Genomic DNA, 11,327 nt, shown 5'->3' with positions numbered 1-11,327 from the left:
AGTGCCTCTTGTGCAGGGGTTAATATTGAATAAGGACAGGCATGAAGCATTGGGCATATATATGCTCACAAAATTGTCTTTATTCTAACTGCGACCTTGAGCTCCAGAGGGAGAGGATAAGGCAAAGGTCCAGCCCATGGTGGGAGGCGAAGTCACAAAAGCTGAACGACGAGATACAATCTTGTTAAAAATTGCTCTGCTTGGGGCTGGCATTGTGACTTAGTAAGTTAAGCCTCCACCTGTAGCTCCAGGATCCCATATGGGTGCCAGTCTGAGTCCCAGACTGCCCCACTTCCAATTTAGCTTCATGCTTATGGCCTAGAAAAGCAGCAGAGGATGGCCCAATTCCTTGGGTCACTGTACTCCATTGAGAGACCCAAAATAAGCTCTAGGCTCCTGGCTTTGGATCAGCTCAGTTCTGGCTATTACATCACTTAGGGATTGAACCAGCAGATGGAAGATCTCTGTTTCTCCTTCACTCTTGTAACCCTTTCTTTCAAATCAAAATAAATACATCCTTAAAAAAAAAAGTTACAGAGACAGAAGAGAGACTATGTATGTCCCACACAGACTGGACTCCTTCCCACGGCTTTGTTCTTTCCAAGTGTTTGGCTGCAGACAGCTTAGTTTGTGGGTCTGTGGCTCCATCCTTAGTCAGGGGGAAACCAAGTGCATCTGCCCGCGGGGACCCCGGTGACCTTGAGAGCAGCTGACACCCAGAAAAGTCTGGCCACTCAGGAGTGTGGGTCCAATGGGGCTCCAGGGGCAGGGTTGCCATGACCAAGAACATCCATCACCTGATGGAACTGGGAGATGCGTGGGGCGTTTTACCTGGCACCTAGGCAACTTCCACGTGAGTTTCTTGTGTGGGTCAGAGAGAAGGCTTGGCCTACGTCAGCCCAGGTGGGGATGGATTGATGGCTGGTGCAAAGGAGGTCTCGTTGTAGGAGAACAGCTCTGGAGGGCTGCATCCAGGGGTCACGTTCCTGCCTTTATTTTCTCCATGATTCCTCCAGGGAGTAGAGAAGACCACAGCCATAGCCAGTGGTTGAGCTTGCCCAGCCCAGAGCCTGGGCTGACTCAAACTCCAGGCAGTGAGCCCCTGCACTGCCAGGGCTGGGGGTGGAGGGTGTCTCTGAGCTAATGTTTTCCCAGGGTTGACAAGTCCTGGAAGATTGTCTATAGGCAGAACCCTGTGGACAGCACGTCCCAAGAAGAGACCCCCATGGTGGCCGAGAGACCTAGCTCGCACCTGCAGCTCCCACTTCCAGAGGCCATGGGCTCCTCCCCCTGGAGTAGCGCCTCCTTCCCCTGGAGTAGCGCCTCCTTAAATCTGGCTGCACAGAAACCCCTAGCCCCACTCCTGGGTGTTGCCATATGACCCAAATTCTCAGGCCATGTAGCAAATACCTGAGCACTTCCCTCTGCAACAAAAGGAAATTATTCCAGGTTTCTGGGCAGCAGACGCAGAGTCCAGGAAAGGACCAGGGACTGGCTCACAGTCTTTTGAGCTGTTGGGGGTGAAATCTGAGTCCAGGGGACCTGGGTGAGAAGGTAGGGGAAAACCAGGGGTTGGGGTGTAGGAGGGGCCTGGGCCCTGGGGCTTGGCTGGGGAGCCAGGTGGCAGAGTTCTACTGTGCCAGCATGGCTGACTCCTGGTCTTCAGCCGGACCTCATCTGCCCTAGCAGTGAAGGTCCCATAACAGGAAACATACTCTGTCCCTGCACATATATGGGAAGGAGCAGCGGTCCCAGTTCAGGAGACCCCGGGTGTTGCTGAAGGTAGCTTTTCCCGTTCTTCCGTCGGGTTTGCTCTTGGACCAGATGGGGTGAGGAGGCTGACCTGGGGCACAACCCAGTAGCATCCTCTGCAAAACCCCCTGGAGGGCCAGACCTATGGCACCTCTGGGATCTGGCGAGCAACTCAGAGGAGGCAGCAACTGGTGGCCAACTTGCAGCGTGCCCCTCACCCTCCCACCCTGCCACCTTCTGGGCCCAGGGGAAGTTCTCAATGGACCACACCAAGGAACCGCAGCACCCTCTAAGCTCTGGTTGGTCAAGAGGCCCCTCCAGCAAGAGACTGGAGTTGCAGAGGATGTGGGCAGCATTGTTTCCCCTCTCTGTAAGGTGGCATCAGGCTGGCCAATCCTCCAGAGGAGGGGTCACTGCTGCCATCAAGGTGACCTGCACTTGACCAATCATTCCAGCTGACTGTGCCCTCTGGTGCCTGCTTGGCCTCTGACTAATACCCTCAGCTTTGTCTTTGCCATGCCATGGCCACCCCTTTGGGTCTAAGCCCAGGTGTCACCTCCTCCAGGAAGACCTCCCTCCTCTCCCAAGCCTGACATTGCTGCCCCACCCCTTGAGCTCCAAGAGCCTCACTGTCATGGCTCTTTGCACCCGATTACAAATGCCAGCCACCTGTCCCTACAAGGTGGGGACTGTGTATTGTTGCCCATGCCAGAATGCCAGGATGTGGCCCAAAACAAGCCCTCCCATGTGGGTTCAGGGGCTCAAGCATTCAATCCATCCTCCACTGCTTTCCCAGGTGCATCAGTAGGAAGCTGGGTCCCAAGTGGAAGAGCTAGGACACAGACTGATGCTCATGTTGGATGCCGGCATCAAAAGCAGCAGCTTAACCTGCTGTGCCACAATGCCACCCCTGAAAGGTGGTAATTTAAAAAATGCTCCCACCTTCAGTGCCTGGGGCCTATGTCTTTGGCCCAGGGCAAAAAGCGAGGGAGAGGTCCTAGCTCCTGTGTGTCCACAGCAGAGCTTTCTGGAAAGAAATGGTCAGCTGGACACTCAGTGGAGGGTACTGGAAGTGTTCCTTCGCCTATAGACAGCCCCGTGGACCTGACTATCGTTGTCTGAGACACTCCTCTGGGCTTGCTGGAGTAAATGACCAACATCATGGGGCTGGAAGAGCCCAGCCCTGCTCTCCCTAAGGCAGCACCAGTGTACTCGTTCACTCTGCTATTCATTGGTCAAAACTTACTAGGAGCCTGCTCTGTGCAAAGCACTTCCCTTTCATTGATTCAAATTCTATCCAGGAGGGAAAAAGCACATTTTTTCTTCTGGTCCCTAGTGCATCCTGGAAGAAGCCTAGCAGACCAGAGGGTGAGCTCACAGGTGGTAAGCCCTAGGACGTGGGAAGAGATCATGGGCAAATAATGTATGGTGTAGTAGGAGGGCTTGTGCATGCTGCCCACTCTCCTCCCACTCCACCCCAGTTTTACATCTGGGGTGCAATATAGGGGTCAAAGCAGCCCAGAGAGTCGTGAGGAGGTAGATGAGGCAGAACACCCAGGGGTTGCCTGGCACACTCAAGGCTGAACCTGTCAGGCCCTGAATACCCTTTACATACCAATATTATGCACAACAATCTTCCTTACACGGACATAACATTATAGATAATATAACTCCTAAGTAATTAAAACAATATGTATGCTTCCTTAGTCAAAAGAAACTTAAAAAAACCCTAAAACCTAAAAGAACATGGAATAAAGTCATATACTGAAGCTGGCATCACCTGTGATTCTGGCATCTTGTATGGGCACTAATTGTGTCCCAGATGTTCCACTTCTGGTCTAGTTTTCTGCTAATGCACCTGGGAAAGCAGCAGAGGATGACCCAAGTGCTTGGACCCCTGCACCCATGTGGGAGGTCCAGAAGAAGCTCCTAGCTTCTGGCTTCAGACCAACACAGCTCTGGTCATTGAGGCTATCTGAGGAGTGACCCAGTGGATGGAAGATCTCTCTCTGTGTTTTTCCGTAATTCTGTCTTTCAAATAAATATATAAACCTCTTGAATAATGAAGCAATATGTATTATAACCTATAAATGCTTGAGCCTTCCTAGAAGAGCTAATTAAGTTGACAGATAGTTGCAACTTACTATTTTTTTTAGATTTATTATTTATTTGGGAGAAGAATTTTGGAGAGAAGGAGAGAAGGGGATGTTCTATCTTCTGGTTCACTCCTTAGAGCCAGGATCTTCATCTGAGTCTCCCACATGGGTAATGATTTGGCCATCTTCTGGTGTTTTCCCAGGTGCATTAGTGGGGAGCTGGATTGGAAATGGAACAGCTGGGACTCAAACCAATGCCCGTATGGGATGCAGGCATTGCAGCTAGTAGCTTATCTTGCTGAACCACATACTGGCCCCATGATTGTACCTTCTTATAGTGGTTATATATTCTTATAATAAGGATGCTTACATTTTAGAAAAGAAAAACAATAGTCACTGGATCATTGTGTGTATTTCTTCATAGTTGATGCTCTGAAATAAGACTAAACGAGTACTGTGGGGGGTCTGCACTGTGGTGTAGATAGCTGTGATACTGGCATCCCATATAGGCACAGGCTGGAGTCCCGGCTTGTTCTCCTCTGCAAGTGGCTTGGGAAAATAGCAGAAGAAGGCAAAGTCCTTGGGTCCCTGCCACCCATGTGAGCAACTAGATGAGGCTCCTTCAGCCGTTATGGCCACTTGGGGAGTGAGCCAGCAGATGGAAGGTCTCTCTCTCTCTGATTTTTTGATAAATAAGTAAAATTTTAAAACAAGTAGTGTCTATTCATACAGATATGTAGAATTACTGTTCTGTCCAGATGAATAAAGCTTTGTTGCTTTGGCAATCCAAATGCCATGAGCATTTTGCTCTTGGTGTTGTGGGTTTCTGAAATGGTGAATAACCCTTGGTAAAGCTAAAATAAAGGATTCCTCGGCTACCTCTGCTTCCATGCAAAGTTCAAAGGCAAAGAGACTACTTTGTGCTCATACACAGAATGGGATTCAGTTCTCAAATCAGATCCATATCAAGAGGTTTTCTACCTGCGTGAACATCTAGTGAAGCGTAAGAGGGGACCTTGAAAAATTTGTTGGAATAAGAATTAAAAGATAATTTATTTTAATGCAAGCAAATTTTGAGATACATGCAAATCAGATCTTCAAAAAAGATCATATAAAATGTGTGCTATATAAACAAACTGCACGCATTTAAAAATTTGCACCAAAATAAACATCTTTTGTTTCCATTTTCCTCATGAACATCAAAATTTTCCTTTGTGCAAAGTCCATGTGATGTGTACTATAAATTGTCATGGATACAACACGACCCACGGATGGCTGGAAGGCTGGTTCCCCTCTGCCCTCAGCCAGGCAGTGCCCCCAACCCATGAGCAAATACAGCACACGTTCCTAAAACGCCTCTAGGGGGCAGCACTACCCCCACTGAAGATCAGCGGACCAGAGATGACCGGGCTTTGCCACAGGTAGCACACTGAAGAATGAAGAACTAGAGCCATCCAACCTCCAGGAATGCAGACCAGACAGGCAGCGCTGGGGAACTCTATCAGCACATCAAGCCTGGGCGTCACCGTTTTGCTGTGTTCTGCGACGTTTTTGTTGGGCTGGGGCCAGGGGCGAGAATATTCTCTGATGGACAGGGAACAAGGCCTCTTTAGAAGAGAGTGAAGAGGAGCTCAGTACCGATGCAGACAGAGCTACATCATGTGGACTCAGCAAATGGACAGCCCCTCCAATTTGCTTCCTTGGACAATATGGGGATCTCTTGGTAGAGACTATGCTGGGTACCCTGCAAATAGCTGTTGGTCCGTGCACTTCCGGTGCTGTTGGAAATGAGCACCACAGTGTATTTCACAATGTTTGACATTCTGCCTCTCCATGGAAGCCTTCTAAAGAAAAACCATTGTCTTTTGTGGGTCTAAGCCGGGCTTCCAGCAAGACCAGTCAAGCCGTTGAGGTGAGGCAGTGAACTTGTGTGTGCCCACCCCATTCCTCCCTGGATGCAGCCTTAACAAGCAACAAAAGCTGGCTTGATCCCAGCACCCACTTCCTACCGAAGGAGGGATCCTGTCTAATCGTGGAAGCAGCAGCTCCTGAGACAGGACATTGGGATTCTGGGGGCGGCACAAGGCACAAGGGGACACCGGTCTCCTTCTTGGGTCCATTCTTCTGTTTGGTGGGTCCATCTGCACTTTCTAGGCGGTAGCTGTCCAGTCTTCTCTCTGGGCACAGGCCATTCAGAGGCAACCCCCACAAGGGATGGGGCAGACCCCGAACCCCATGATCAAGTCAGGACTTGTTAAAGAGGTATTGTGGGGTCACGTTACTCACTCTCTCTCTCTCACTCTCTGCTTATTTGTCTTTTGTTCCTGCCAGTCTGAGGTCAAGACTGCTTCGCAGCACCCAGCCTGCTCTCATCTGCCCTATGTGAGCAGGGATGTGGGCACCAGGAGGGATTTTCAAGGGAAAATCCCACTCCACCCAGAGTGTTTGCCTTCATTGCTAAGTGTGGAGTTGTCTTTGATTTACCAGGGAAAGGGGTAACTTTCTCCCCACAGTATCTGGTGGAACCAGGGAGGCCCTATGTTTTTGAAGAATCTGGAAAACAAGATACCTGGAGGGCTTCATCTGCAACCAGGATATCAAATCCTGAGATAGGGGTGGGTGCACTGGCACCCCAGTTAAGCTGCTGCTTGAGACACCCACATCCCATATTGGAGTGTCTGGGTTCAAGTTGCACTTTCACTCTCAATTCTATTTCCTGCTAATGTGTACTCTGGGAGGCAGCAGAAGATGGTTCAAGTTTATGAGTCCTTGCAGGCCATGTGCAAGACCCAGAAGGAGTTTCTGGCTCCAGGCTTTGGCCTGAGCCTGCCTGAGGCTGATGAAGGTGTGCCTGCCTTGAGGGCACACTGGCTTCAGGCGTGGGTAGAACGAGTCCAGTGGAGTTGGGAACCAAGCAGGCTTGACATGTGTTAACTATATGTGTTTTGGGAGACAGGAAAGGGACCAAAAGAAAGAGAAGACATACACAGAGAAACAAACTAGGACTACAACTAAAGCTGTTTCCTCAACACTGGTTTTTCATCATTTCCTGCTCTCCTCAGGTGTCAAAGTCTCGTAGGCCATAGGAGCCCCTGGGGGCCAGAGGAACTGCTGTGGAAAGGGGGTGGGAAGTCTCTCTTGGTCTTTGCACGAGAGCTTGATATTATTTCCAAAAACCCAGTGGAACGCACCATTCCAGAAGCCTGCATGTCCAAGCTGCCCTCTTTAGCAAGCGCGGCAGCAGCCTACAACCTCCGGACACCTCACCATCTGACCTTCTGCTCCATAAAAACAACATGCCCTGCTCAGGGCAAAGGGACTGGCAGAGTGCTCAGAAGTGAGCACAGAGCTGGTACAGCTGGTGCGTGCATGCGCGTGAGGCACCTGCTCATCAGGAACTGATTTCCTTGGTCAGGGGCAGAACCCAGACATGGACACGCTTCAGAAGCTCCCCAGGTGACCTCATGCCCAGCCTGATTTGAAAACCAACTATGTGACACAACCGCAAGTGGCCCTCGGGTTCTCACACGGAACCCAGTTACTGTTAATTTATCTCAACTTCTAACAGTCTGGGTGGCGAGTTCCCTTGCTGGTGCTGGCTTCAAAGCAGGGCATTTAGAAAGAGGAGAGAAGGGTTGCTAATGAAAAGACACTAAAAGCAGTGAGACCTCACACAGGAGCGTCTGCTGGCAGGGTAAAGATAGCAAGCCTATAAAAAGCCAGCCCCACTCTCAATCTCGCCCCCACTCCAGCCCATCTATTACCTTAAGAGCCTGGGAGAAACGAACACCAGACCTATAGCAGGAAGTACCAGAGATACACTGGCTGTCCGTGACACGCAGGCATGCATGCGTTGACTGACAGCTGCCACAAATGTTCCCTCATTTGATTCCCATCACAACCCCAGGCAAGAAATGCTATGGGCCTGTTTTACAGATGAACAAACCAAGACCCAAGAGGGACCACTGTCAGGCCGGGATTTGAATGTTCCTGTCTGTGGGTTTGGAAGTACGGTACCTGCCTATTTAGCACACTAGCCAGTGCTTCACATGATGGCCCAGTCTGGAGTTGGCTTAGTCTGAGGATCCAGCTGTGAAAGGTGTTCACATTAGGAATGGCTCCACACACACAACGTGCACACTCACACACACATGTGTGTGCTTTATAACAGTGATGAAAGAACTTGGTATTCATTCTGGAAACAAATAAATAAATAATACACATTATTTCCCAGCTCATACCATTCATCAAAATGAATACCAGATGGAGAAAGATGGAAATGAAATCATAAAGGTACTAGAAGAAAATATAAGTGAATATTTTATAATCTTGGGATGGGAAAGGACTTTCTAAACATGTCAACAAGAGCAGAAACCATAGAGGAAAAGATTGATAGATTTGACTACATAAAAAATTAAAAACTTCTGTACATCAAAAACCACCATAAATTGAAAAAATATTCAACCTCGCTAGCATTCAAAGAACGGCAAATTAAAACAGCAATGAGAGGCTTTTTTTTTTCTTTTTGCTGATCAGATTGGCAATGATTAAAAAGAATGATAATACTGAGAGTTGGCATGGGTGAGGGGAAACCAACACTCACACACTGTTGTAGGGAGTGTAAATTGGTACAATCTTTCTGGAAGGCATTTTGGCAATTGCATGAAAAAGGCCGAAGAAAGCCCATACCTTTGACCCAGTAATTCCATGTAGAAAGAACTCACGCAAAGGACAGACTCAGCCTAGCAAGCACATGCACATACGTGTAAAATTAACATTCATGGAAGCTGTCTTAGAAATATTAAGAAATTGGAAGCAGCCTAAATGCTTAACAATAATGAATTAGTCAAATAAATTATGCTGCTAACATAAAAATGCCATACTAGGTAGCTACCAAAATCAACACAGCAGAGGATAGATCCATGACAGAACAGAGAGGCCAGAAGTGGCCCCAAATACGCATAGGTGAATTGATAAACATCAGATCAGTAAGCAAAGCCAGATTTTTGAAATAAGTAGTGTTTGAGTAATTGACAGAAGGTGGAAGCTGGCCCAGTATTACACATACACACACACACACAGAACACCAGGATAAACTTCAACTGGATCAAACACATAAGTGCAAAGAATAAAAACACAAAATTCCTGGGGATAATGCAACTCCTTTATAATTCTAGAGTCATGAAGATATTTCTGATAGATTGAAAATCCAGAAGTCACAAGATATGTAAAAGACTGAAAAATACATCTACTTAAAAAAGTAAAATTCCTGCATGGTAAAGACATCATAAGCAAAGTATGAAAACAAATGACTAACTGGAAAAAGAGGATTATAATTCATTTCACCAAAGGTCAATTACCCTAATACTTCTTTTGTTCTTATAAATGAAGAACAAAAACCCACAGAAAAAGCTCTCATTTTTAGGAAAAAAAAAAGTTGATTAAGCAAGTGAAAGAATATTCAACCTCACTTGTAATAAGAGGTGCAAATTATAATTATAATGATAATCAGATCTGCACATATCTCAAATGTACTAGACAGACTGGAGTCATTGCAGAGACGCAGGTAACCTCATTCACTTCTAGTAGGAGTGTTAAATGCTACATCTTTATAGCATTTATGAAGCATGAACAACTTGGTATTTTCTGTTAATTGTACTAATAGATATGTCCTGTGATCCATCAGCCTCAGAATTTCCCCACAAATTTGCACACATACAACATCACTTATGTGTATGTGTTAGCCTTGTTTGACATGGGAAAATATTGGAAATAATGCAGATATCCAGATATGGAATTGGTTAGACACTACTGTCCATCTAAGCTTTCCGTGTACAGATATGGAAAAGTCTATGTCATACTCTACTCAGTTGCTTTTTCATCTTTTTAAAACATATTTATTTATTTTATATTGGAAAGTCAGATTTACAAGTGGCCCCAATGGCTGAAGCAAAGCTAATCTGAAGCCAGGAGCGTCTTCCAGGTCTCCCATGCTGGTTCAGGTCCCAAGGCCTTGGGCCATCCTTGGGCTGCTTTCCCAAGCCACAGGCAGGGACCTGGAAGAGAAGTGGAACAGCTGGAATATGAACCGGTGCCCTATGGGATACTGATGCAAGGTGAGGACTAGGCTATCAGGCTGGGCCCTGTTTTTCATCTTCTTAGAGCAAGGTACCAGAGGGGAGGGACAGATAAAGAGCTGGGGCATAGAGATTTTGAAGACAGTGAAAATACTCTGTGGGATCCTCTAGGAGGGCACCTGTGACATGACACGCTTGTCCCATAGTCTGCAGCGACATGAGCAAATCCTAACATATACTGTGGATTGTGGGTGCACCGGGAGAAGCTCAGTAGCTGGAACCCAGGACTCACTCTGATGGCGGATGCTGGCACAGAGAAGGACAAGAGGGACATGGAGATCTGTGCATTGCCCTCTCGGTTTTCTTGCCCATCTGAAGCTGTCCTAAAAAGCCTTCAGCCATCAGGGTGCCTAAGAACGTGCTTGGTGTGTTCCCTGCTGTGTCGGAAAGCATATGCTCATGTTTGCGTGTGATCTCAAAGAACACAGGACAATGAAGAGCAGTCATTCTGATATCTGAACTATGTGAAAATATTTTCTATTTAAATTAAAATTGGGTGCCTTGGCATAATGAGTTAGGCCACATCCTGCAGTGCAGGAATCCCAGTTGAGTGCTGGTTGGAGTTTTTAAAATAAATAAGTTAATCTTTGAATTTAAAAAAATGCACAGAATCAGATCTGTGAGGATAGCTACTAAAAGGTATATAGAAATCATTTCTGGATGGTGAGAATACAGGTATTGAATTTTCACCTTAACAGATTTTTTTTCACAATGAAATAGTTGAATACTGTCAAATTAACTCAAATCTTTATAATAGTGCCTTGCAGACAGTTTAGGTAAATGTAAGTTTATCACATTTGTGTCAAATAATGAAAACCTGAAAACAAACTAAATTTGTAATGGTACATGTCATTGCTGACATGGGATCCATGCGATGGCTTCTATCACAAATACTTACCTTATGGAAAAATTATTATTAGTATGAAAATCCCAGGACACGTGAAGAGACATGTCTCTTCACGTATGCAAAACAGCACACATAGATGATTCTACACTTGATCTTAGCCAAAAGGCCGAGAAGCGATCATAGATGATTCTAATCAAAACGTGTGTACACTTAGGAAAATTGGGGGAGTTAAACCCTCCAACTCTTGTTCAGCATGGCTACTCCAAGGGGGGGTGGCCTTACAGCTGTTTGTTGTTGCTTTTCTTTGTGATAGCCAAGATTTTCTCCATTCTCAAGGAATAATCTGTCCTCAAAGAGAAAATCAAGTAGACAGATGAAGAAAGGCTTGCTGAAGTGGCCCTTCTCCAGCAGCTGACCAGGAGAAGTACATGCAGTGTGACCTCTGACCTCAGCGGAGAAGCCTAGCCCCTCTTTCCTGCCCCTGAACCACAGGTT

The 11,327-nt window shown here is 46.9% G+C and overlaps 1 pseudogene; it reads right to left on the bottom strand.

Annotated features, from left to right (window-relative positions):
• Positions 1–10,880: 10,880 nt before the first annotated feature.
• Positions 10,881–11,010, bottom strand: LOC118758901 (U2 spliceosomal RNA; annotated as a pseudogene).
• Between the last annotated feature and the right edge of the window lie 317 nt (positions 11,011–11,327).

Source organism: Ochotona princeps, chromosome 3 (genome assembly GCF_030435755.1).
Source record: "Ochotona princeps isolate mOchPri1 chromosome 3, mOchPri1.hap1, whole genome shotgun sequence".
Classification (NCBI taxonomy): Eukaryota; Metazoa; Chordata; class Mammalia; order Lagomorpha; family Ochotonidae; genus Ochotona; species Ochotona princeps.
This window is presented reverse-complemented; position numbering and strand designations above follow the sequence as displayed.